The sequence below is a fragment of the Dermacentor albipictus genome, chromosome 2 (genome assembly GCF_038994185.2).
Source record: "Dermacentor albipictus isolate Rhodes 1998 colony chromosome 2, USDA_Dalb.pri_finalv2, whole genome shotgun sequence".
NCBI lineage: Eukaryota > Metazoa > Arthropoda > Arachnida > Ixodida > Ixodidae > Dermacentor > Dermacentor albipictus.
In genome coordinates, this window is record NC_091822.1 from 209,418,056 (window position 1) to 209,439,658 (window position 21,603).

Here is a 21,603-nt window from a genome sequence, read left to right on the forward strand (position 1 = left end):
GGAACATGTTATGACACCTGAAATTATGGAAAGGAAAACGACGGCATAGTGAGTATTTGCAACGCTTTTAAACAAATCGGGAACGGAAAATTTTTGTCGCACTTTGCGTTTGCCATGCCCCTTCCCCCCTCCTATCCATTCCAGGAAATATAAACATGTTGTAACCTACAGCTATGTCGGGACACTGGGAAGCATAGCTTACAGCGGCCATATCACACGCGCTAACACTTGAATAAGAGTTTTTCGCAAAGGCTCTGTTTGAACTAACCGTATTTAACTTACCACATTGAGTTTTCATAGCGTACTACCAATTTTTGCAAAATTTGGTCATGGTGGATTTTATATATAATTCTGCCAGGGCAGCGGACTCAATACTTCCCCGCTTGTCAGACATGCCCATAAAAATCTATAGTGCTTGCATACGTATTTTATAGCGAAAGTCCCGATTGCCCACCTATATTTAACTTCACCTGCGCATCACCCATTAACTTCAACCGCCATGGTTGCTCAGTGGCTATGGTGTTGGGCTGCTGAGCACGAGGTCGCGGGATCGAATCCCGGCCACGGCGGCCGCGTTTCGATGGTGCGAAATGCCAAAACACCCGTGTACTTAGATTTAGGTGGACGTTAAAGAACCTCAGGTGGTCAACATTTCCGGAGTCCTCCACTACGGCGTGCCTCATAATCAGAAAGGGGTTTTGGCACGTAAAACCTCATAATTTCATTTAATTAACCCATTAACTTGTGCTTACAGTTACCGAACATAACGAAGCTGCGTCCTTCAACACCAGATGAAACTAATATATCATGCATGAAGAAGAAAAAACATGATTTGGCTGCTATAATTCTTCGTAACGCTTCCAAATATGCCAGAAACCTTAGAACTACGCGTCATGTTGCACTTAAAATGCCGCCTATTCCTTCAAAGTATAAAATATCTGAAACGCAGATTTCTGTTGGAACATTGGGAAACCTAGCTAATAGCAGCAGCGTGATGCCTTCAAAAACTTGCTTACATATTTTTAACGCTGTATTTGATCAACACGCGTTTACCATGGCACATAAACTAGGCGTATTGTGCTCATTATGTTGGCAAAATATGAGCTCAGTTGTAGTTGTAGTTGTAATTATGCCAGCGCAGCCGTCTAAGTATTACACCGTTCGTATATAAATATAAAACAAACTGATAATGCTATAGACGACTTTCACACCTTTTTTACTGGAAAGTGAGCATTAAGCCCACCCATTTGGAACAATGCCCACATACTGGCCATACTATGCCCCTAATGTTTCCCAGATAAAAAAAAAAGATGCATTGTGTAGCTTCCAAAAGACACCGGAGAAATCAACGACGAATTTCGTATGATGCACGAAAACACATGCAATACCGGGGGTTTAATAGGCTGATCTGCAACACTTGCATTTAAAGCATGAAAGTGAAAGTTTAGCAAAGCATTGCATTTAAAGTTCTCTCTAATGTCACGGAATTTCAACCGACTCCCATGCTGTTGTTTTAGGAGTATGGAAAACATTTCGATTAGCGGCAGTGTGACACTGGAATGCTTGAATGAGCAACTCTCTACAAAGGCTGCGATGAATCTCCACAGAAGAAACACATATCGCTCGTCACTCAGAACATTGATTCGTACTTCAAATAAATATCAACACCGTTCCCCGCATATAGATCTACATTACCGAGGATACCGACGCAAAACAAGTAAATGCGGTTTATAACGCGTAAAAGTTGGGAGAAATTGACTTTTGTGTAAACGTTTTCAAAATGAATAAGCATCCTACAGAGTGCAAATTTTCGGTACACGTCACCAAAAAGTGGCCTTCAATTTTTCAAAATACAAAATATCTGCTCTTTTGCTCCTGTCGGAAAACAAGTAACAGTCTTTCTCTTATTCAGAAACAGCCTGAAAACGATATCGTCAATATCAGCAGTGACACGTGCCTTTAGAAAAAATTCGAGTGAGTGTTCTATTGGTATATAAATGGCTCTGCACGTTCGACGAAGGTCATTTTCACAAGCATATCTACGATAACACAAAATTACACACCTACACTTGTAAGAGTTTCGATTTGATTTTTTATGGTGATCAGCCACTGAGACTGCAACGCTATGTAGGCTATCTCTGTACAGAGATGAAATAGTTCCAGCAATCGGAGAATCGAACGATTTGATGCCTTAAGGATTCCATGCCATAAGGCCCACCAGTCGTTGAGCGCGGTTGATTATAATATTTTCTCCAGACCTTCCACTCCCGGAGATTAAATATAGGAAGCTGATTGCGTTTTTGAATACAGATATAGTGGTCCCAAAAAAACTGGGCATGATGCAACTTAAGCAAGCTGTAATGGCGGGTACTATCCAGCGCCTCGCGTTCTCCGCGAGCATGTATGGCGAATCCCGCGCGTCGGCCGGTACCGTATTGGAGGTTGGAATGCGCAACAGATTGACGAAACACACAGAAGAGACACACACCACAGAGTGCTACTTGCAACTATCGTTTTATTCCCTTGTCAGTGGAATAAATACAGGAAGATACTCAGGGGGGAGGGCGGTAGCGACAAAACAAACAAGCAAACAAAAAACTAAAATAGTTTTGACAAATATTGCCATCTACCAATGCCAAGCCGGCTTTGTCATGCGATCGTTTTTGCTGCACTCATCACAAAAAACCCCGGATACGAAAATTCCCGATTAGCGCTTGAGGAAATCTAATTCCTTTGCACTAAGGGAAACTGAAGGCGTGCTCACGCACATACTACCCAAACGCGCAATCTCAGCAGCTTCGATTATCTCCCGCGTTATTTGGCTGCCATCTTTGCTCACAATCTTACAATTCTTGAATAATGGCCGACATCCGCAATCTCTACAATGTATCCCAAGGTGTCCGGTGACTGTTCTTGAAACGTTATAATCATGTTCCTTTAATCTTTCGTTTAAACATCGTCCAGTCTGACCGATGTACTTTCTGCCGCACTGAAGTGGAATGGAATATACTACTCCCTCAGCGCAGTCGACGAACTTCTTTCTGTGTTGTGTTTCACAACCTCGTTTCTGTGTGGCACCTGGGTTAACCTTTGCACACATGCTCAGCAATTTCTCCGGTGCGGAAAACACCACTTTTACCTCGCATCTTTTACCAATTTTCTTAACTCGGTGCGCGATCGAATGAATGTACGGCATCACCACTATTTTTTGTCGTGTGCTTGGACCGCAAGGCTCCTTCCCAGATAACGGAGCCCTGGTTCCGATTTCCTTGAACAAACATTGTGCCACAGATACTAATAGTTGTGAAGGATAACCTGCCTCTGTGAGCCTGCGCGTTTGCTCCCGAAAGCTGTCAGCAATGCTATGATGGCACGACTTTTGCAACGCGTTTCTGTAGCATGACTTAACTATGCCTCGTTTTACGATTTTGGAATGCGCAGATTCGAAGGGCAAAAGAGGCTTATTTGCACGCGGTTCATATTGCCAACAACAATGACTGGAGCCCAGACTTAGTTTTAAGTCAAGAAACCTAATTGCTCCACCATCTGGCTCTTCACTTGTGATCACCAATGGCTCTAGCCCCTCTCTGAAAATACTTTCAAGGTTTGTCAACAGCGACTGATTCTTGTTATCAACGTTGTCCACTAAAACTAAGTAATCATCAACAAACCTGAATACACGAGCAACCCGTGAATTCATGAGGCGTGCGGCTAGGGATCTGTCAATGTTGGCTAGGAACAGGTCACTCAGAATCGGTGCAATAGACGAACCTATACATATTCCTTGTTTTTGAAGGAAAATGTCTCCATTCCAAGACACGTAGGTGGATGTTAAATACATGGACAACAACTCTAAAAACGCTTCAACATGCATCTGTGAATCATTTTGAAAAGCAACGTTTCCGTATTTGTCAATACATCGTTCAATGCACAGCAAGAGCTCCTTGTGAGGAATAGAGTAAAATAAGTCTTTGACGTCAAAAGAGTAAGCCAAATACCCCTTGTTAGAAATTTCTCGTAGGAACGCAATAGCTTGCTCCGAGTTCTTTATCAAAAAGGGGTCGTCAACTTCCAGTAATTTTAACCTGCTCTGCAGGAACGAGGCTACCGGCAACTGCCAGGTGTCTTTAGCAGTGACAATTACCCTAAGCGGGCAGTCCACCTTGTGTGTCTTTGCTGTGAAGAACATTTGTAAGCTTAATTTTCTCTTTTTATCAAGAGACTTATTCAGATTATCCAGTTTCCATTTGGCGCACAACTTCCTAGCTTCATTTTTTACTTTAGACAGGCAGACACTGGTGCGGCAGTCAAAAGTCCCTCTGATGGCTTCTGCTGCTTTAGATAAATACAATTCCTTAGGTAACACCAAGAAGCCTCCTTCTTTATCCGCGGGAACTAAAGACAGCGAATGCTCCTTTAGGAAGGACACTGCTTTTTTGACAGGAACAACGTTCATAGGTGTCTTGCATCTCACCAAAACGCCGATGCCTTCAGACAAACAGCGGTCAGTTTCACTTTCCGGAGCCAACTTGGAGACGCGCTTGACGATACCCAGAAGAGCTGGCGGTGAGAGCTTAGGTTGAACGGCAAACTTTGGTCCCTTCGAGAGAACGTCCTTGATTGGTTCCGGTAGCACCACGTCACCTCGTAGGTCTCTTCTGTGTGTATCGTCAATCTGTTGCGCATTCCAACCTCCAATATGCTATACCAACACGCCCAGTCGTCAACCTTGGCCGGTACCGACAAGGCAATCCTCGCATTCCAAGCAGGGGATGCGCAGTAAATAAAAGCATTACTTGTGTGCTCACACTATTCAGAAAGAAAATTTAGCTTCAGCTGCAGTTCTGTTGGACTTTTCAGCGTGCAGCCCATAGAGTTTCTCACTACATTACCTAGAGGGAAATCTGGCGCTGCTGGGCTGTGGTATGCATGGGAATGCCGGTATATTGTGGATTCGGATTGGCATCGTTCTCGTAGAGACAGGACACCTTGAAGACGCGCTTGGCAAGTACGTTCCGTCTGTCACAATGATTCATTTTCTACTAGAACAGCACGTGAAAAGCTCCTTTAGCTTTATTATTACGCGAAAACATGTTTTGTTTAACTATGGGAACTTGTTATTGTGTGTACGACTACATGTTACGTAAAAAGTATCAGCGGGCCGCTAAAGTTGGAGGACAGACGACAAGGTTCGCGCTCGCTTTGCAACAGTTGGTCGTCTGTTCTTGCTTTCTTCGCTTGGTCATGCATCATGGGTGAGTAAAGATGTATTATGCGTGAATGGAAACATTTTATGAATATTTTACTTTGAGAACGCGTTATTTGCGTGGCCATATCCACGTTTTAGACGAAGCCTCTTACAACACCAGCCAACACGAGCCTCGCAGACACATATACCGTCATTCCCATGACGGCACGGTGCCCCCTTAAGAAACTCGCATAGACGGTGGCGCCAGATTACCCTCTAGGTGTTATAGTGAGAAACTCTATGGTGCAGCCGAAAGCGTCCGCTTTCAAAAGTGGAGGGAAGGGGCAAACTACACACTTTGCCCGCCCCCGCAATCTTATGACAGAGGGGGGCAAGTGCCCCCCTCCGCCGGTATATACGCATATGGCTCAATGGCACATCCCCCTGTGCGCTGGGGAACCTGTAACGCACCCTTGACGTATTTTCGGAGTCCGACATCAGAACTTTTCCATACGTGGTCCGAACCCAAAGATAATGCAACCTCGGGCCGATCCCCGGCGGAGGTGAAGCAGACGTTAAGCACTTCCCATACGTGGGCCGATGCCGGAGATAGTGAAATGCGGGGTTGACCACCGGCGGAGGTGAAACAGGCGTTAAGCATTCCCCATACGTCGGCCGATACCGGAGATAGTGAAACGCGGGGTAGACCCCTGGCGGTGGTGAAGCCGGCGTTAAGCATTCCCCATACGTGGCCCGATCCCAAAGGTAGTTCCACGGTGGGCCGACCCCCGGCGGAAGCGAAGCAGGCGCTAAGCATTCTCCATACGTGGCCCGATCCCGAAGGTAGTGCAACGCTGGGCCGACTCCCGACAGAAGTGAAGCCAGCGTTAAGCATTCCCAATACGTGGCCCGATCCCGGAGATAGTGAAACACTGAGCCGAGCCCCGGCAGAAGTGAAGCCGGCGCTAAGCATTCTCCATACGAGGACCGATCCCGAAGGTAGTGCAGCGCCGGGCCGACCCCCGGCGGAGTTGAAGCCGGCGTTAAGCATTCCCCATACGAGGCCCGGTCCCGAAGGTAGTGCAGCGCCGGGCCACCTCCGGCGGAGGTGAAGCCGGCGCTAAGCATTGCCCATACGTGGCCTGATCCCGAAGGTAGTTCAACGGTGGGCCGACCCCCGGCGGAAGCGAAGCAGGCGTTAAGCACTCGCCATACGTGGGCCGAGCCCGGAGATAGAGAAACGTGGGGCCGGCCCCTGGCGTAGGTGAAGCAGGCGTTAAGTACTCCCCATACGCGGCCCGATCCCGAAATAAGTGCAACGCTGGGCCGACCCCCGGCGGAGGTGCAGCCGGCGTTAAGCATTCCCCATACGTGGCCCGATCCCGAAGGTAGTGCAGCGCCGGGCCGACCCCCGGCGGAGGTGAAGCAGGCGTTAAGCACTCGCCATGCGTGGGCCACAGGGGCGTAGCCGGGGGGGGGGGGCTTATGGGGCTTCAGCCCCCCCCCCCCGAAATTTTTTCGTGCTGTCTATGCACCGCCGACCAAAGCAACCCCCGGCGCTGAATATCATTCTGGATTTTGTCTAGAATATCTTTTCACGCTCGAAAAGACATTTCACCGCGAACATTGCGAACTCAGGCTGGATTTCGCGCCAAGGCCCACGTACCGGAAGTCACATAATTAATGAACATCGCGGTTATCGGCTCTTGTGTGCGCAATGGATGCCCAAGATTTTGAACCACTACCAGAAGGCGGAGCAGTTGGGCGCTGCCTTGACTCATCTGATCCCGTAACGCAATGAGGGTGACGACTTCTTGGCTGCAATTGTGAGTGAGGACGAATCATGGTGCCACTACTACGAGCCTGAAACACGATGGCAGAACTTACAGCGGAAACATTAGAATTCACCGTGCCCAAAGAAAGCAAAGGCCGTCATTTCCGCCGGGAAGGTGTTGTTTACTTTTTTTTCGATCGTCAGGGACCATTACTGATAGAATTTACTAAATCTTGAGAGGCTATCAATTCTTTCCGACATTGTGAAACGCCGGAACGGCTGCGTGTCGTAATCAAGAACAAACGACGTGGAAAATTGACGAAGGAGGTCATCTTGCTCCTCGACAATGGCCGTCCCCACGTCGCTGATAGGGTTAATACAAAACTGGCAAAGTTCAAGTGGGAAACGCTGCAGCATCCGCCATACAGCTCAGACCTGTCGTCTTGCGACCTTTACATTATGGGGCAACCGAAAAAACAGCTGAAGGGAACCAGATTCATGCCGGACAATGACGTGAAAGAGTCAGTTGCAGACGTTTTGAAGCAGCAACCCAAGACATGTTGTGAGACGGGAATCACGAGACTCGTTAGTCAATGGGACAATTGTCTAAATGCTCATGGAGACTACGTTTAAATGAAGTACCCCGCTTGTCATATATTCGCATTGGCTCACTTTCATTTGACTCGCCCTCGTTTATTTTGCAAAACTCCTGCTTTTTATACGTGCTCTCTGTTGCGACTATAATTTCGGTGCAATTACTCACGATACTCGACCGGTGACAGCTAATCCTACGTAATACATTCGAAAAATGACAACGTCATTGATATTTTTCACTGGTCGTTGCATATGTACAAGAATGTAAACACGCTGTTCTTGAACGACAGTTTCATTAACATATTTGTCCTCAACTTGTTCATTTCATGGCCTTTACATATTTCATATCAGCTACATGCGCTCCTTTGCTGGTTTCTAACTAATATAGTTCTAAAGTTCGTGTGATATTTTCTTTACTTACTAAATAGACAAAAAACATGAAAGCATTGATATAAGTTATCTTCGGCACAATTTTTGGCATATACGACTACATTCTTTTATGAAAAAACAAATATTTTACTTTTTTTTACATTGCGTAGCGTTCAAGAATTCGCTTGCAGCAAGCACCTTTGGCAATGGCAGCGCAGTTATTCATGTATTTGATCCCTTGACAAATTCTTTAAGAGGAGGCTTTAGCTCGGGCCCAGCTCCGACGCGGCCTATTCAAATAAATGAAAAACGCAGAAACGCTTTTCTGAGATAACCCCTGGATCGCTTTTAATTAAATTTGTTGCATTTGAGAAAGTTAAATTCTAGTGTCTCTTGGAAGCGGAATTTCGATTTAGCGCCAGAATCTTCTTTAAAATATGTTGAAAAAATCGAAAGTTCAAAAAAAAATAGAAGCACGATGTTTACAAACTAACAGCTCTGCATCAAGAACAGATATCGCGGTTCTGTAAACGGCATCCACGAGATCATTCAAAGCGGACAAATTCCATATGTCATTTTGCATGTTACATGAATTTGTTACGTTGGGTACAAGAGTTCTGCAAAAGCTGTATTGCCATATTATTAAATTTTTTAATATTCATGTGTAACATATTAATTTTGTTCGCTTTAGAAGTACTATCAGATGCAATTTACAGAATTGAATTACCCTTTTTTGTTGCTGAGTTAGAGAGTTGTAAACTTGATAGTTTCATTTTTTGAAAATTTTCAATTCTTGCCAATTTTAATAACAAATTGCCGACCTAACTCAGAAATTCGAAACCAAGAGACACTAAAGGTTAAGTTTTTCTTTTAAATGCAACAAACCTCGTCGAATTTGGTGCTCAGGTTGTCGAGAAAAACGAATTTTCCTTTTATATGTATTTAGATAGGAGCACTCGAGCTAATGCTTCCTCATAAGGAGGAAGCCGAGCTGCAACTTGAGCCCCCCCCCCCCCCCCCCCCCCGAACGAAATTTCTGGCTACGCCACTGGTGGGCCAATCCCGGAGATAGTTAAACGCGGGGTCGACCACTGGCGGAGGTGAAGCAGGCTTTAAGTACTTCCCATACGCGGCCCGATCCCGAAATAAGTGCAACGCTGGGCCGACCCCCGGCGGAGGTGCAGCCGGCGTTAAGCATTGCCCATACGGGGCCCGATCCCGAGGGTAGTGCAACGCCGGGCCGACCCCCGGCGGAGGTGAAGCAGGCGTTAAGCACTCGTCATACGTGGGCCGATCCCGAAGGTAGTGCAACGCTGGGCCGACCCCCGGCGGAGGTGCAGCCGGCGTTAAGCATTGCCCATACGTGGCCCGATCCCGAGGGTAGTGCAACGCTGGGCCGACCGCCGGCGGAGGTGCAGCCGGCGTTAAGCATTGCCCATACGTGGCCCGATCCCGAGGGTAGTGCAACGCTGGGCCGACCGCCGGCGGAGGTGCAGCCGGCGTTAAGCATTGCCCATACGTGGCCCGATCCCGAGGGTAGTGCAACGCTGGGCCGACCGCCGGCGGAGGTGCAGCCGGCGTTAAGCATTGCCCATACGTGGCCCGATCCCGAGGGTAGTGCAACGCCGGGCCGATCCCCGGCGGAGGTGAAGCAGGCGTTAAGTACTCGTCATACGTGGGCCGATCCCGGAGATTGTGAAACGCGGGACCGACCTCTGGCGGAGGTGAAACAGGCGTTAAGCACTCCCCATATGTGGGCCCATCCCGAAGATAGTGTAACACCGGGTCAATCACCGGCAGAGATGAAGAAGGCGTTAAGCACTCCCCATACGTGGGCCGTTCCTTCAACTTTATAGCAACAATGTGTTCTCGGTTACAAAGGTAAGCACTTATCCGCTGAACAATGAACCTGGGTAGCCCTATTCGCTGGAAGTTATACAATAAGTTTCCATTGAGCACTTAGTCGAATGCCTTACAGAAGTCCAAATATAGGACCTCTACTTGTCCCGCCACATACAAAACCCGCCAAAACTCATGCACAGCAGTGACAGGCTGTGTGACTTTGGAGACGGCTTACGAAAACCTCGCGGGATCGAATCCCGGCCACGGCGGCCGCATTTTGATGGGGGCGAAATGCGAAAACATCCGTGTACTTAGATTTAGGTGCACGCTAAAGAACCCCAGGTGGTCGAAATTTCCGGAGTCCTTCACTACGACGTGCCTCATAATCAGAAAGTGCTTTTGGCACATAAAACCCCATAATTTTTTTTTACGAAAGCCATGTTGATGGCACGACAGTGCTGCCCCGCGTGATAAAACAGTCTTTTGATATGATTACCGACTACGCGTTCAAGGAATTTTTAGCAGGAGCCAGTAATGGATACAGGCCTGTAGTTCGAAGCAAGTAAGCGATCTGCTTTTTTTATGCACAGGAAATACTTTTTTTTTATTGAGATGAATATTAGGAGAGGTTGGCGCCTTTATGGTGGCACCGGCTACTCCTTGTCACTTGGCAAAGGAAACAAATTTGCGTAAAAAGGGAGAATAGCGACACGAAATATGGCACTCAGTAGAACACTGGATGAATAAAAAATATACACTCCAACAGTACATGAGTCGCAAAGTTCTGTGCATTAGTCCAGTCCACGTACGCATATATAAAGTCAGATATTTAGAACAGTCATAACACACAACACATGTAATGCACTGCAAGTACAGAACAGAATTATACATATTGCATAAAAGTTGCGATCGCCACATAAACCAATTATGAATCACGAACAACGTTTATGTTACTCATTTAGTGCATTCGGATCATCTGATACCTAATATTTTCCCAAAATGTTGGTCTCCTCTAAAAACTTTTTCAGAGCAACAAGTGCTCTTTTTTGAAGGCCCGCAGTTGGCCATGGGCCAAGTATTTTTTTTTTTTTTAGAGTGAGAGGTCTTCTGTCTAATATCAACAAATTTGCTTGCAGTACCCTTCTTTGTGGATTGTATTTAGTGCACTCGAGGAGAAGATGATGCACATCTTCGTCTGCATGGCCACAAGAATACTGGGGACCAGAGACGCGTTTTATCCTGTACAGGAAGTGTTTAGTGAATGCAGTACCAAGACGCAGGCGGTGTACCGAAGTTTAAATTTTCTGTTGTCTCTTAGATTTTCCGGCATTGTTAAGTTTATACATGGGTCTATAAAGTATAACTCAGAGCTTTTAGTTTGCTGGTCAAACCAGGTAGTTTTGGAGAGGCGACAAGAAATCTGTCTCAGGAGCATACGGACTTCACTACGCAATAGAGGAAGATTGGTTGTCTCCACGTTATTGTGCGCCCGATTCGCAGCTGCGTCCGCTGCAGTATTTCCAGGAATATTGCAGTGCCCAGGTATCCACTGGAATGCAATTACGTGGTTCATTGCGCTTGCTTTTGTAAGTTGTTTGAGTGTCTCATACAATAGCAAAGTGTTCAAAGAATTTTTCTTATTGCTCTGTAGTAATGTGAGAGCGGCTTGCGAATCGCTAAAGATAACCCATTTTTGCGAATGTTCTTTTGATGCTATGAACCGCAAAGCACACAGGATTGCAAACAGTTCTGCCACGGTGGAAGATGTCTCTCGGGATAATTTAAATGTTTGCTCTAACACTAAGTGTGGAATGACGAATGCTGAAGTCGAGGAATTTTTATGACACGAACCATCTGTATAAACGTGTATGTACTGGGGATATAAGGAGTAAATCTGGAAGAGTGCCAGTTCTTGGGCGGCTACTATGAACATGTCTCTCTTAGATATAATCCCGTCAACCGATGATTTTATTTTAGGACATGTTAACATCCAGGGAGGGTAACAAACATCCACTTTGCATATTTCAAATTTTGGTAATAATGCTTTATGTTCTCGAACAACATCGTGAATTTTGCTTTTGTTTCTTTCGGTAAGCGCGAGGTTTAATGGATGATTCTCGTGTTGGGTTAAGATGCGATAAATATGTCGGCATGTTTCAACCGTTCGTATGACTGGAAATGGTGGGTGACGAGCTTCAGTAATTACTAAAGAACTCGAGGTAGCCTGCGGAACCCCAAGACACACTCGCAGCCCTCTTGCCAGTAAACATTGAAGACGTTCCTCAGAAGTTTGCGATAAACCATGGAGAATAGGAGCCGAGTAAGCAATTTTTTGTTTTATGAGTGCGTTATGAACTTGTAGTAGCGAAGAGACTGATCCCCCCACGTTGTACCTGCGAGTCGCCGAAGTACGTTTATTACTGCATTCGTCTGCTTTTCAATTGCGCGGATGTGTGAAACCCATGTTAGCTGGCGGTCGAGAATAATTCCAAGAAATTTATGCTCTTTCACAAACATCAAAGTTTGCCCATTAAGCGTAAGTTGGAAATTATTCAGCTGTCGTCTAGTAAAAGGAAGTATGGCTGTCTTTGCGTATGAAAGACTCATGCCTCTTTCTTTTAAAAAGGTGTCGATACTATCAAGTCCCTCTTGCAGCGTTGTTTGAATGTCTCGTATATGAGATCCAGAGGCCCATATTCAGATGTCATCTGCGTACAGCGAATACTGTAGACCAGACGGGAGCTTTAGTGGCAAGGCTGCCATGACGCAGTTGAATAAAAACGGACTGAGAACACTGCCCTGCGGAACGCCCTGTGTGATGCTGTGATAATTACTCGCGCCTTCGATTGTTTCCATAAATATTTTTCTGTATTTCAAGAAATTTGATGCCCATCGTAGTGCTCGACCGTGTAGGCCAAGCTCTAACATACCAGCAAGGACGTGTATGTGACTTACAGTGTCGAATGCTCTTTGAATGTCTAAAAATACTGCTACTGTCACATTTCCGCAACTTCGTTCATGTTCGACGCATGTGGCAATGTCTAATACTGAATCCATTGTACACCGATTTTGTCGAAAACCGGTCATGTAATTGGAAAACATATTTGTGTGTTCACACCACCACTGCAGTCGACAGTCTATCATCTTCTCCATTAGTTTGGAAAAACAGCTTGTGAGGCTGACGGGTCGGTAGGAGTGAAGACAAAGGGGAGTCTTTCGTGGTTTTAGTACTGGAATTACCCGGGCTAATTTCCATGAATCTGGCAGAGTCTCTCTTATCCAGATGTCATTAAATATCTCCAAAAGAGCCATTCTTCCTACAGGACCTAGGTTCTTTAACATCGTATACGTGACACCATCTGGGCCTGCGGTTGTCTTTGTACGGCATGACGAAAGAGCACATTTCAATTCATTTAGACTAAACTCACAGTCAAGTTGAGGATGTTGTGACATAAAGCACGCACGAACTTTCTGTTCTGCTAGTGTTATCGAACTTGTAAATTGTAGGCAGGTGAACGGAATTCCTGGTCTGGATATAAGTTGGCAGAATTCGTCAGCAACAGATGTTACCGGAGTGCTTCGAGCTACGGCAAGGGCTCGGAAGGGATGGCTCTGGGTGACTGGACCAGTAAAAGAACTGACCATATTCTGGGAACTGGAGTAAACCACGACGCGCAGTATTCTCGTACCTAATTTTTGTAAGCGTCTGCGTGAAGTTGACCGAACTTTCTGTGCCATCTTGTAGTCATCCAGCTTTCCACTGCGGCGGTAAGCCCATTCTGCTCGTCTTCTAATTGCTCTTAGATATTCATATTCCCCGTCGACTGCAGCGTATTCATTTGGAACAATGACTTGCTTTGTGCAGATCTCGTAAATACTTTATTTAGCTTTAAGCCAATCAGACGTAACCTCACGAGAGGAAATAGACTGGTTAAAGATGTTATCTATGCGCTTTCGTATAGTGGTATCACCCTTTGCGTTTTGAGTTGTATACGACTGCTTCGAACCTAAGGGCAATAAAGGCAGATTAAAGCACAGTGTAAACAAATCCGCAACGAGATCTGAAGCGACGAAGGCGCATCTACGCGTACAGCTCAACGCATGCGTACCAGCCGCGGTGCCAAACGCTGCCTCTAGCGTCGGAAAGCATACGGGAATGGTGACAACGCGTGCATCGGGGGAACGAGCAAGCGGGAAAGGCGACTTACCCGTCGGAAGCTGCTGCGCGCACTCGCGGAGACGCGGCCCGCGCGGCGGCGGCGACGTGACGGCCCGCCCCCTGGTGGCCGCGGCACGCCCGTGATCCGCGTGGCGCGCACCGCCGCTGCTACGCGCAAGTGCGTTGCTGCTGCCAGTCTGGATTCCTGGCAAGAAACTTGCCGGCATTTCTTCGATATGTAGGATTGGCGCAGGCTACTCCTCTTCTTCGCAGAGCAAGCAATACTAAAAGCACGAAAAGAACGGCTTCGATTCGGCAATTACGCGAGCACTAGGGTTACTCATTAAGACGTCGCTTCGTGAATCGTAGCCAAAGAATGGCTTGCTGCGTTTTTCGTGTGCAATTCTTGATGTACACTGGGCGGCATATTATGCCGACGAGAAGTACAGCTGAGGAGGTGGGCCGTTTCCCGAGCCACTATTGTTTAAAATGCATCGCAGTTGTTGCCACGTGGACGAACAATAAGTCGCGCAAACCCGAACGCTCAGCTGCGACTGTAAATTTATTTCTGAGTGAGAAGTACTCATGTTCGGGCTCAAATACGATGCAGGCGTGGCCAAAACGAAGGCGAATGAGGATCCTAAGACGGAGCCATTTCCTTATTCAAGGGCGTGTAAATGCTTTCATGACCGCTGACCAATTTCAATGAAATGTGTCGCATTTGGGATATCTAGCGACGCTATAGTATAGGAAGTACACTTTCGATTTTGGACCTCAAATATTTGCGAAAATTGCTGGATACAGGTATGTTCCAAAAAAAAAAATACAACCAGAAAGCTTACAAATCCGTAACTCTGCGCGTAAAACAGATAAGTGGTGCAAACTTATCTGTTATAGCATCTAAAGCGGATAAAAATGACAGATAACTATACATATTGCGCGAAATTGTTTCATAGGCACTGACGGCCTACTTGGTAATCCATGATTTCCATAAACCAGCGCACATGGAAAGAACATAAACGTAAATAAGGAGGACATCCACACGCGCAGATTCTTTTTTCCGCTTGATTGCTGAAAGATGTGGTTTCTTATTTGGCGCTTTGGAGAGCGCATGACGACGAAAAGTAACAAGCAAGTGAATATGACCATCGCCATATGCGCTAAGATGGGATTGCAGGTTTTTCTGAAAACGGTACCTAGGAGCAGCTGAAACAGATGCCCTTCCACTTGTTCATTTCCATTGCTTATAAAATTTCCAGTGTGTTTGTTGCGTTCCCTGCGCACAACCTCTGTTTTTGTAAGTGTGGGCGAGCAGCCTCTGCAAAAAAAGGCCAAGTTTCCCAAGTCCTCAGCTGTGCAGTGGTTGTTGTGCTCTGTAAGCCTCGCGTTACAAGGTCTATCTGCCCGATATATACCTTGTCAGAGGAATGAAATAAACTGCCCACTGCGTACAAGGGACGTAAGGGTTCGTGTGCTTGACAGGCAGGGGGGGGGGGGGGAGTAACCCTTTGTAGTGACTAAACCTGGTTTTGGCTTCTAGCGCGAAGTGAAACACGGACACAGAAAGGAGCAGACAGGACGAGCGCTAAAGTTAAACATGGAGTTAAACATGTGTCCCCTTTAGTGCCTTGCAACACGGGCATAGTTTATCAGATTCCACTCGAATGTGGGAAAGCTTACATTGGACAGAGTGGTAGATGCATTAACATTAGACTAAAAGAACACAAACATTCACTAAACAACCCTAACGCATCACATTTAGCCGCAGATTGTTTCGATTGTGGATGCAAACCTTTCTTTAAAGACACAAAAATTCTTTCTAGACACAGATGCCAAACCACGAGGGAAATTATCGAGGCTTTCCACATAAAAAGATTAGGAGACACTTGCGTCAGTCATGCTTCGTTGTCTCTGTTAGATTGCGAATTCCAGTACCTTCGCAATACGTGTACTAATCTGAAATAATTTTTGTTCTTTGACTTCCATACCCACTGACATGTTTAACTGATGCTTTTACATTGTCATGTTCTGATTCTACGGTTTTTGCAATCACCTATATATATGTTCCTCGTTTCAATAAAAATTTAGTTTAGAGTAAATAGCGCTCGTCCTGTCTGCTCCTTTCTGTGTCCGTGTTTCACTTCGCGCTAGAAGCCAAAATCATGTTACCGTACCAACTCGCCCAACTGTCTATCCTTTTGCACGACTAAACCTGGGAAACGCACATTATGAACATCATTTCATCTGCTAACAAAACACTCGGGTTTTTAAAACGTCACTTGCGCCACGCCCCCCAACATGTAAAATTACTAGCCTATCAGTCTCTCGTCAGGACGAAATTAGAATATGCATCCCCCATTTGGAACCCTCATCAAGTATATCTCATCAATCAACATGAATCGCTTCAAAATCGAGCTGCAAGATTTATTCATTCCAATTACTCCTACAACATCAGTATATCGGCACTAAAAACAGAATCTGGCTTATCATTGCGTGCACCTCGCCGCCGCATTGCTAGTCTTTGTCTTTTTCACAAGTTCTTTTACAGCTCACTTGGCAAAGCACCATACATTCTCCCCCCGGCACGCATATCCAGTCGCACCGGTCACCCGCAACAAGTCGCGCGCCCACGTACACGCACTGTCACTTTTTCGTCCTCATTATTTTTTCGTGCAGCAACAGACTGGAACGGCCTTTCCAACGAAATCACAGTCATAACCTGTCCTAGCACATTTTTAAACACCGTAACAAATTATCTTACCCTGTAATAAAAATATGGCCTTCAATTTCTTTATGTATGTATGTATGTACCCACCCCTTATGTAATACCCCTTCAATGGGGCCTTTAAGGAAATAAAATGAAAATGAAATGAAATGAAAATTCCCACGTGGTCGAAGGCACGAGCAGGGCACGGAAGCGGCTGTAATAAACCGTGGGCCGGATGAGGCGGAGATTTGCGGCGTTGGCATTGCGGGCATGAGCGGAGAAACTTTTGGACAAAAGGAAACATTCCTCGCCAGTAGTAACGTTGCCGCAGGCGGTCATACGTCTTCAAAATGCCTGCGTGTGCACATTGCGGGTCAGTATGGAAAGACGCGCACATGTCGGAACGCAAAGTCTTAGGGATAACCAGGAGCCACTTGCGACCATCGGACTGGTAGTTGCGTCGGTACAAGAGGTTATCCCGGACAGCAAAGTGGGCAGCCGGGCGACGCAGGGAGCAGGAGATGGGAGATGCAGGCGAGCCAGAAAGGAGATCCAGAAGAGAGGCCACCCAAGGATCCTTGCGCTGTTCTGATGCGAAGGTGTCGATGTCGACCGAGGAAACCGCCTTAATGGTGGAGAGGGAGGCCGTGTCGGCTGGCAGCGGAGAGCGGGACATTGCGTCAGCGTCAATGTGCTTGCGACCTGAGCGGTATATGACGTGTATGTCGTATTCTTGAATGCGCAGAGCCCAGCGTGCAAGGCGTCCAGACGGGTCTTTTAAAGAGGATAACCAACAAAGGGCATGATGGTCAGTAACCACATTGAAAGGCCTGCCGTATACATAGGGGCGAAACTTCCCGAGTGCCCAAACGATGGCCAGGCATTCTTTTTCTGTGACGCTGTAATTGCGTTCCGCTTTGGTCAGCGCACGACTGGCGTAAGCAACGACGTACTCGGAGTAGCCAGACTTGCGCTGCGCAAGGACAGCGCCAAGGCCAATACCACTGGCATCGGTATGAACTTCAGTTGGGGCGGTGAGGTCGAAGTGTCGCAGTATAGGCGGAGACGTCAGGAGACGGCGTAAGGTCACGAACGCGGTGTCGCATGCAGGAGACCAGGAGGATAGGTCGTTGGCGCCACTTAAGAGCTGTGTCAGAGGTAATATTATCGAGGCAAAATTGCGAACAAAGCGCCTGAAGTAAGAACAGAAGCCGATGAAGGCGCGGAGTTCTTTGAGTGTCTTTGGTTTCGGAAATGCTGCCACGGCGCGAAGTTTTGATGGCTCGGGGCAAATGCCGTCTTGTGATACGACGGGACCGAGAATCATGAGCTTGCGCGCGGCGAACTGGCACTTTTTCAGGTTCAGTTGCAGGCCTGCGTTGGTCAAGGAAGTCAACGCTCGCCTAAGGCGAAGAAGATGCGTGCTGAAATCAGGGGCGAACACAACGATGTCGTCGAGATAGCACAAACACGTGCTCCATTTTAGGCCGCGCAAGATATTGTCCATCATTCGTTCAAAAGTAGCAGGCGCATTGCATAGGCCAAATGACATCGCATTAAATTCGTATAAACCATCTGGCGTAATGAATGCAGTTTTAGCGCGATCAACTGTTGCCTGCCAGTAGCCCGAGCGTAAATCCAACGAAGAGAAGAATTTAGCGCCTTGCAAGCTGTCCAGAGCGTCGTCAATGCGCGGTAGAGGGTATACATCTTTGCGCGTTATCTTATTGAGACGGCGATAATCGACGCAGAACCGAATGGGACCATCTGTTTTTTGTGACGAGAACCACCGGTGATGCCCACGGGCTATTGGAAGGTCGAATGACGCCGCGCTGAAGCATGTCGTCCACGTGCTCACTGATCACCTGACGCTCCTTGGCGGATACGCGGTACGGGCGCTGCCGCAATGGCGCGTTGGAGCCAGTGTCGATGTGGTGGCTGACGGTTGACGTGCGACCCAGAGTAGGCTGAGCGACATCAAAAGAAGAACGGAACTGGGCAAGCAGGTGAAGAAGCTGGGAGCGCTGTTCGGAAGTAAGGTCATCGGCAATTAAAGGTGTGAATAAGTCAGCTAATGGCGGAGCAGAAGTGGAAGGTGCACAGAAGTCAGTGAGCTCTGTATACGAAGCATCCGGCACGTCGATTATAAACATGTCATCAAGAGGCCGAACATGGCCAAGTGCTTCACCGCAAAGAGCCGTCAGGGTTCTAGGAAGCGGATTGAAGACAACGATGGCTCTGAGTCCGGCTGAAATGTCAAGCGTGGCGAAAGGGAGGGGAACATCGTTGCGGGTTATGAAGAGTTCCGAAGGAGTGAAGAGGACAGTGCCTCCAGAGACAGCGCCACAGAAGACGGGAACAACGGCAGACGAGTACGGCGGTATGGTGATGGCTTCCCGGAGGGCTAGCTTAGCGGGCAGAGATGTGGCGCCGACGAGAGGTACGTCACACAGAGGCGATAATTCGACTTCAGCACGTGCACAATTGATGACGGCGTTATTTCCCGAAAGAAAGTCCCACCCAAGTATCACGTCGTGAGAGCAGGACTGAAGAACCACAAACTCCACAATATAGAGAACGCCCTGAATAACAACTCTAGCTGTGCATGCTGCTGAAGGCTGCACTGGCTGGGCGCTTGCTGTGCGAAGAGAAAACTCAGAAAGTGGCGTCGTAACTTTTCGTAAGGCGCGAGAGAGGCGTTCGTTTAGGACATACATGGCTGCTCCAGTATCAATTAGCGCAACGGTATGGAGGCCGTCCACAGTAAGGTCGACAACGTTCGAAGGCGACAAAGGAGGACTTGTACAAGGAGGACTTGTACAGATCGATGGCGACGCAGTTCTTGCCTCCTGAACCGCGGCGCTTAGTTTTCCTCTTGCGTGGGTGAAGGGCGCCGACGCAAGGGGGATAACGAGCGGCGACGCGGGGAAGGCGAACGACGTGGAAGGACCGGGCGCTCGGCTGGTGGCCTGTTCGACTGCCGACTAAGATAAGGGTCTTGAAAAGGTTGCACGTCGGCATAGGGAGGCGACTGCACCAACCCATCAGAGTGCAGCATGCGGCGGCGGCAGAGTCGTGCAACATGGCCGGGAATACCGCAGGCATAACATATGGGCCTGTTGTCTTGTGTGCGCCAAGGATTAGCAAACGCAGGAGCAGGTCGATGAACGGGATGACGAACGGGTGGTGGCGGCCGTGGATGTAGCGCAACTAGTGGTTGACGAGGAGGCTGCGCGGCGACGGATGCGTAAGTAGGTGGCGCGGCTCCAGGGTACAGCTGATGCTGCATTGGTAGAGCCTCAGCAACTTGAGGCTGCGCGGCGACGGTTGCGTAGGTAAGTGGCGCGGCGACAGGGTACTGCTGATGCTGCATAGGTAGGGCCTCAGCAACTTGCTCTTCAATAACCCGCCGGAGCGTAGGGGCGAGCTGTGTAGGAGGCTGTGACGGCAGCGGCTGCTGTCATTTTCGGGCATAGAAGCATCCACACCTGTGCACAGGTCGAGAACCACTTCGATATAACAGGTGAATGTTTCACCGGGTTGTTGCGCGCTCGCTCGTAACCGCTGCTCGGCGCGCAACTTGTGGACTGCGGGGCGACCGAAAACTTCAGCGAAACTGGCCTTGAACGCGGACCAGGACTGAAAGTCGGCGTCGTGATTTTTTAAACCACAAGTGAGCCACTCCCGCAAGGTAGGAGATGACGGCATTTAACTTGGTGGTATCGTCCCATCGATTGTGCAAGCTCACCCGTTCGTATGTAGACAACCAGTCATTGACGTCCTGCTCATCCACACCGCTGAAAACCACTGGATGGCGTTGCGGGACAGCGCCAGAGCAGGCAACGGAGGGCGGCGGCGACGTCGGCTGGGGAGAGGCAGGCATGACGAGAGGCAGAGTCCGAGACCGGAGTTCCAGGGTGTAGGTGTTCTTGAATACCCCGCACCTCCACCAATTGTAATGGAGTGCTTGAACAGTTCAGTTGGTAGCGTCTGTTCGTAATCGAGAAGGAAGGTCACGCAGAGCAGGAACAGCTGGTTGCCCGAACGGCTCACGCTCGTGCTAAGCACTGGCGATCCGACTGGCCAACTGGTTGCACTGCAGGCACGGAACTGACGATCTGGCTGGCCTTGTCCTTGTGCTCTTCTTCTTCATTACACATGTAATACTGAAAGTAGGCTAATGGGCCTATAATTTTTCAATTCTTTAACGTCTCCCTTCTTGTGGATTAGTAAAACGTTGGCATTATTCGGTTCGCTGCGACCCTTGAAAAGTCGATAGACAGTTCGTATAAAGGGCCGCCAGTTTTCCAAGGATTATGTCTCCTGTATCTTTGATTAAATCGACTTATTCCATCTTCTCCTGTCGTTTTTCCCCGTTTCATGTCTTGCAATGCCATCCTAACTTCTTCGTCGCTTGTCATAGAAGGAGCCTCTGTAACTTGTTCATTCACGGCATTGATATGTAAGTTTGTAGCTTCTCCAAGAAACTATAAGGAAAGTGTTCTAAATTCCTTGAGTTCACCTAAACACAATCAATTCGATGAACGACACAATTTCTTTGAATATGTGTTGTCTACTCCATGAGCCAGATGTTGCCCAGTTGCCAGCATATGCAGCACTGACTGGGTCATGGTCTGCAGCAATAAATATGGATAAATTACTGTGTTCAATACTTCACTGATAGGAAGAGAGTCATAGTAAATTGCCATTCTGATAGAAAATGGCACAACAAAAGACGAACTTATTTATTTGCTTCTGAGAACAAAAGATTGTTTCCATGACTTTATGCATGATGGATAGTAGTCTCAATCCATTGGGACGAAGACGAAGACGACGAGTGATAGGCTCGCTTCCGAACGCCCGTCTGTAATTTTAAGTCTTTTTTAGCCAGTGTAGAGCTCATTTTTACTCTTTGTGCCTCTCTATCACCGAACGCCGGTCTGGGGGTCACCGTCCTGCGAGAGAAGCAC

The 21,603-nt window shown here is 47.6% G+C and overlaps 1 protein-coding gene across 3 annotated transcripts in view; it reads right to left on the reverse strand.

Annotated features, from left to right (window-relative positions):
- LOC139056424 (uncharacterized) overlaps positions 1-14,022 on the reverse strand; it is a 235,152-nt gene extending 221,130 nt beyond the window's left edge. The window contains exon 1 of one of the 3 annotated variants that reach the window (XM_070534657.1): positions 13,976-14,022. The gene's annotated coding sequence lies outside the window, so the exon portion shown is untranslated. The remainder of the gene's footprint in view (positions 1-13,975) is intronic. The other 2 variants (XM_070534654.1, XM_070534656.1) reach the window with 2 other exon arrangements.
- Positions 14,023-21,603: the final 7,581 nt, after the last annotated feature.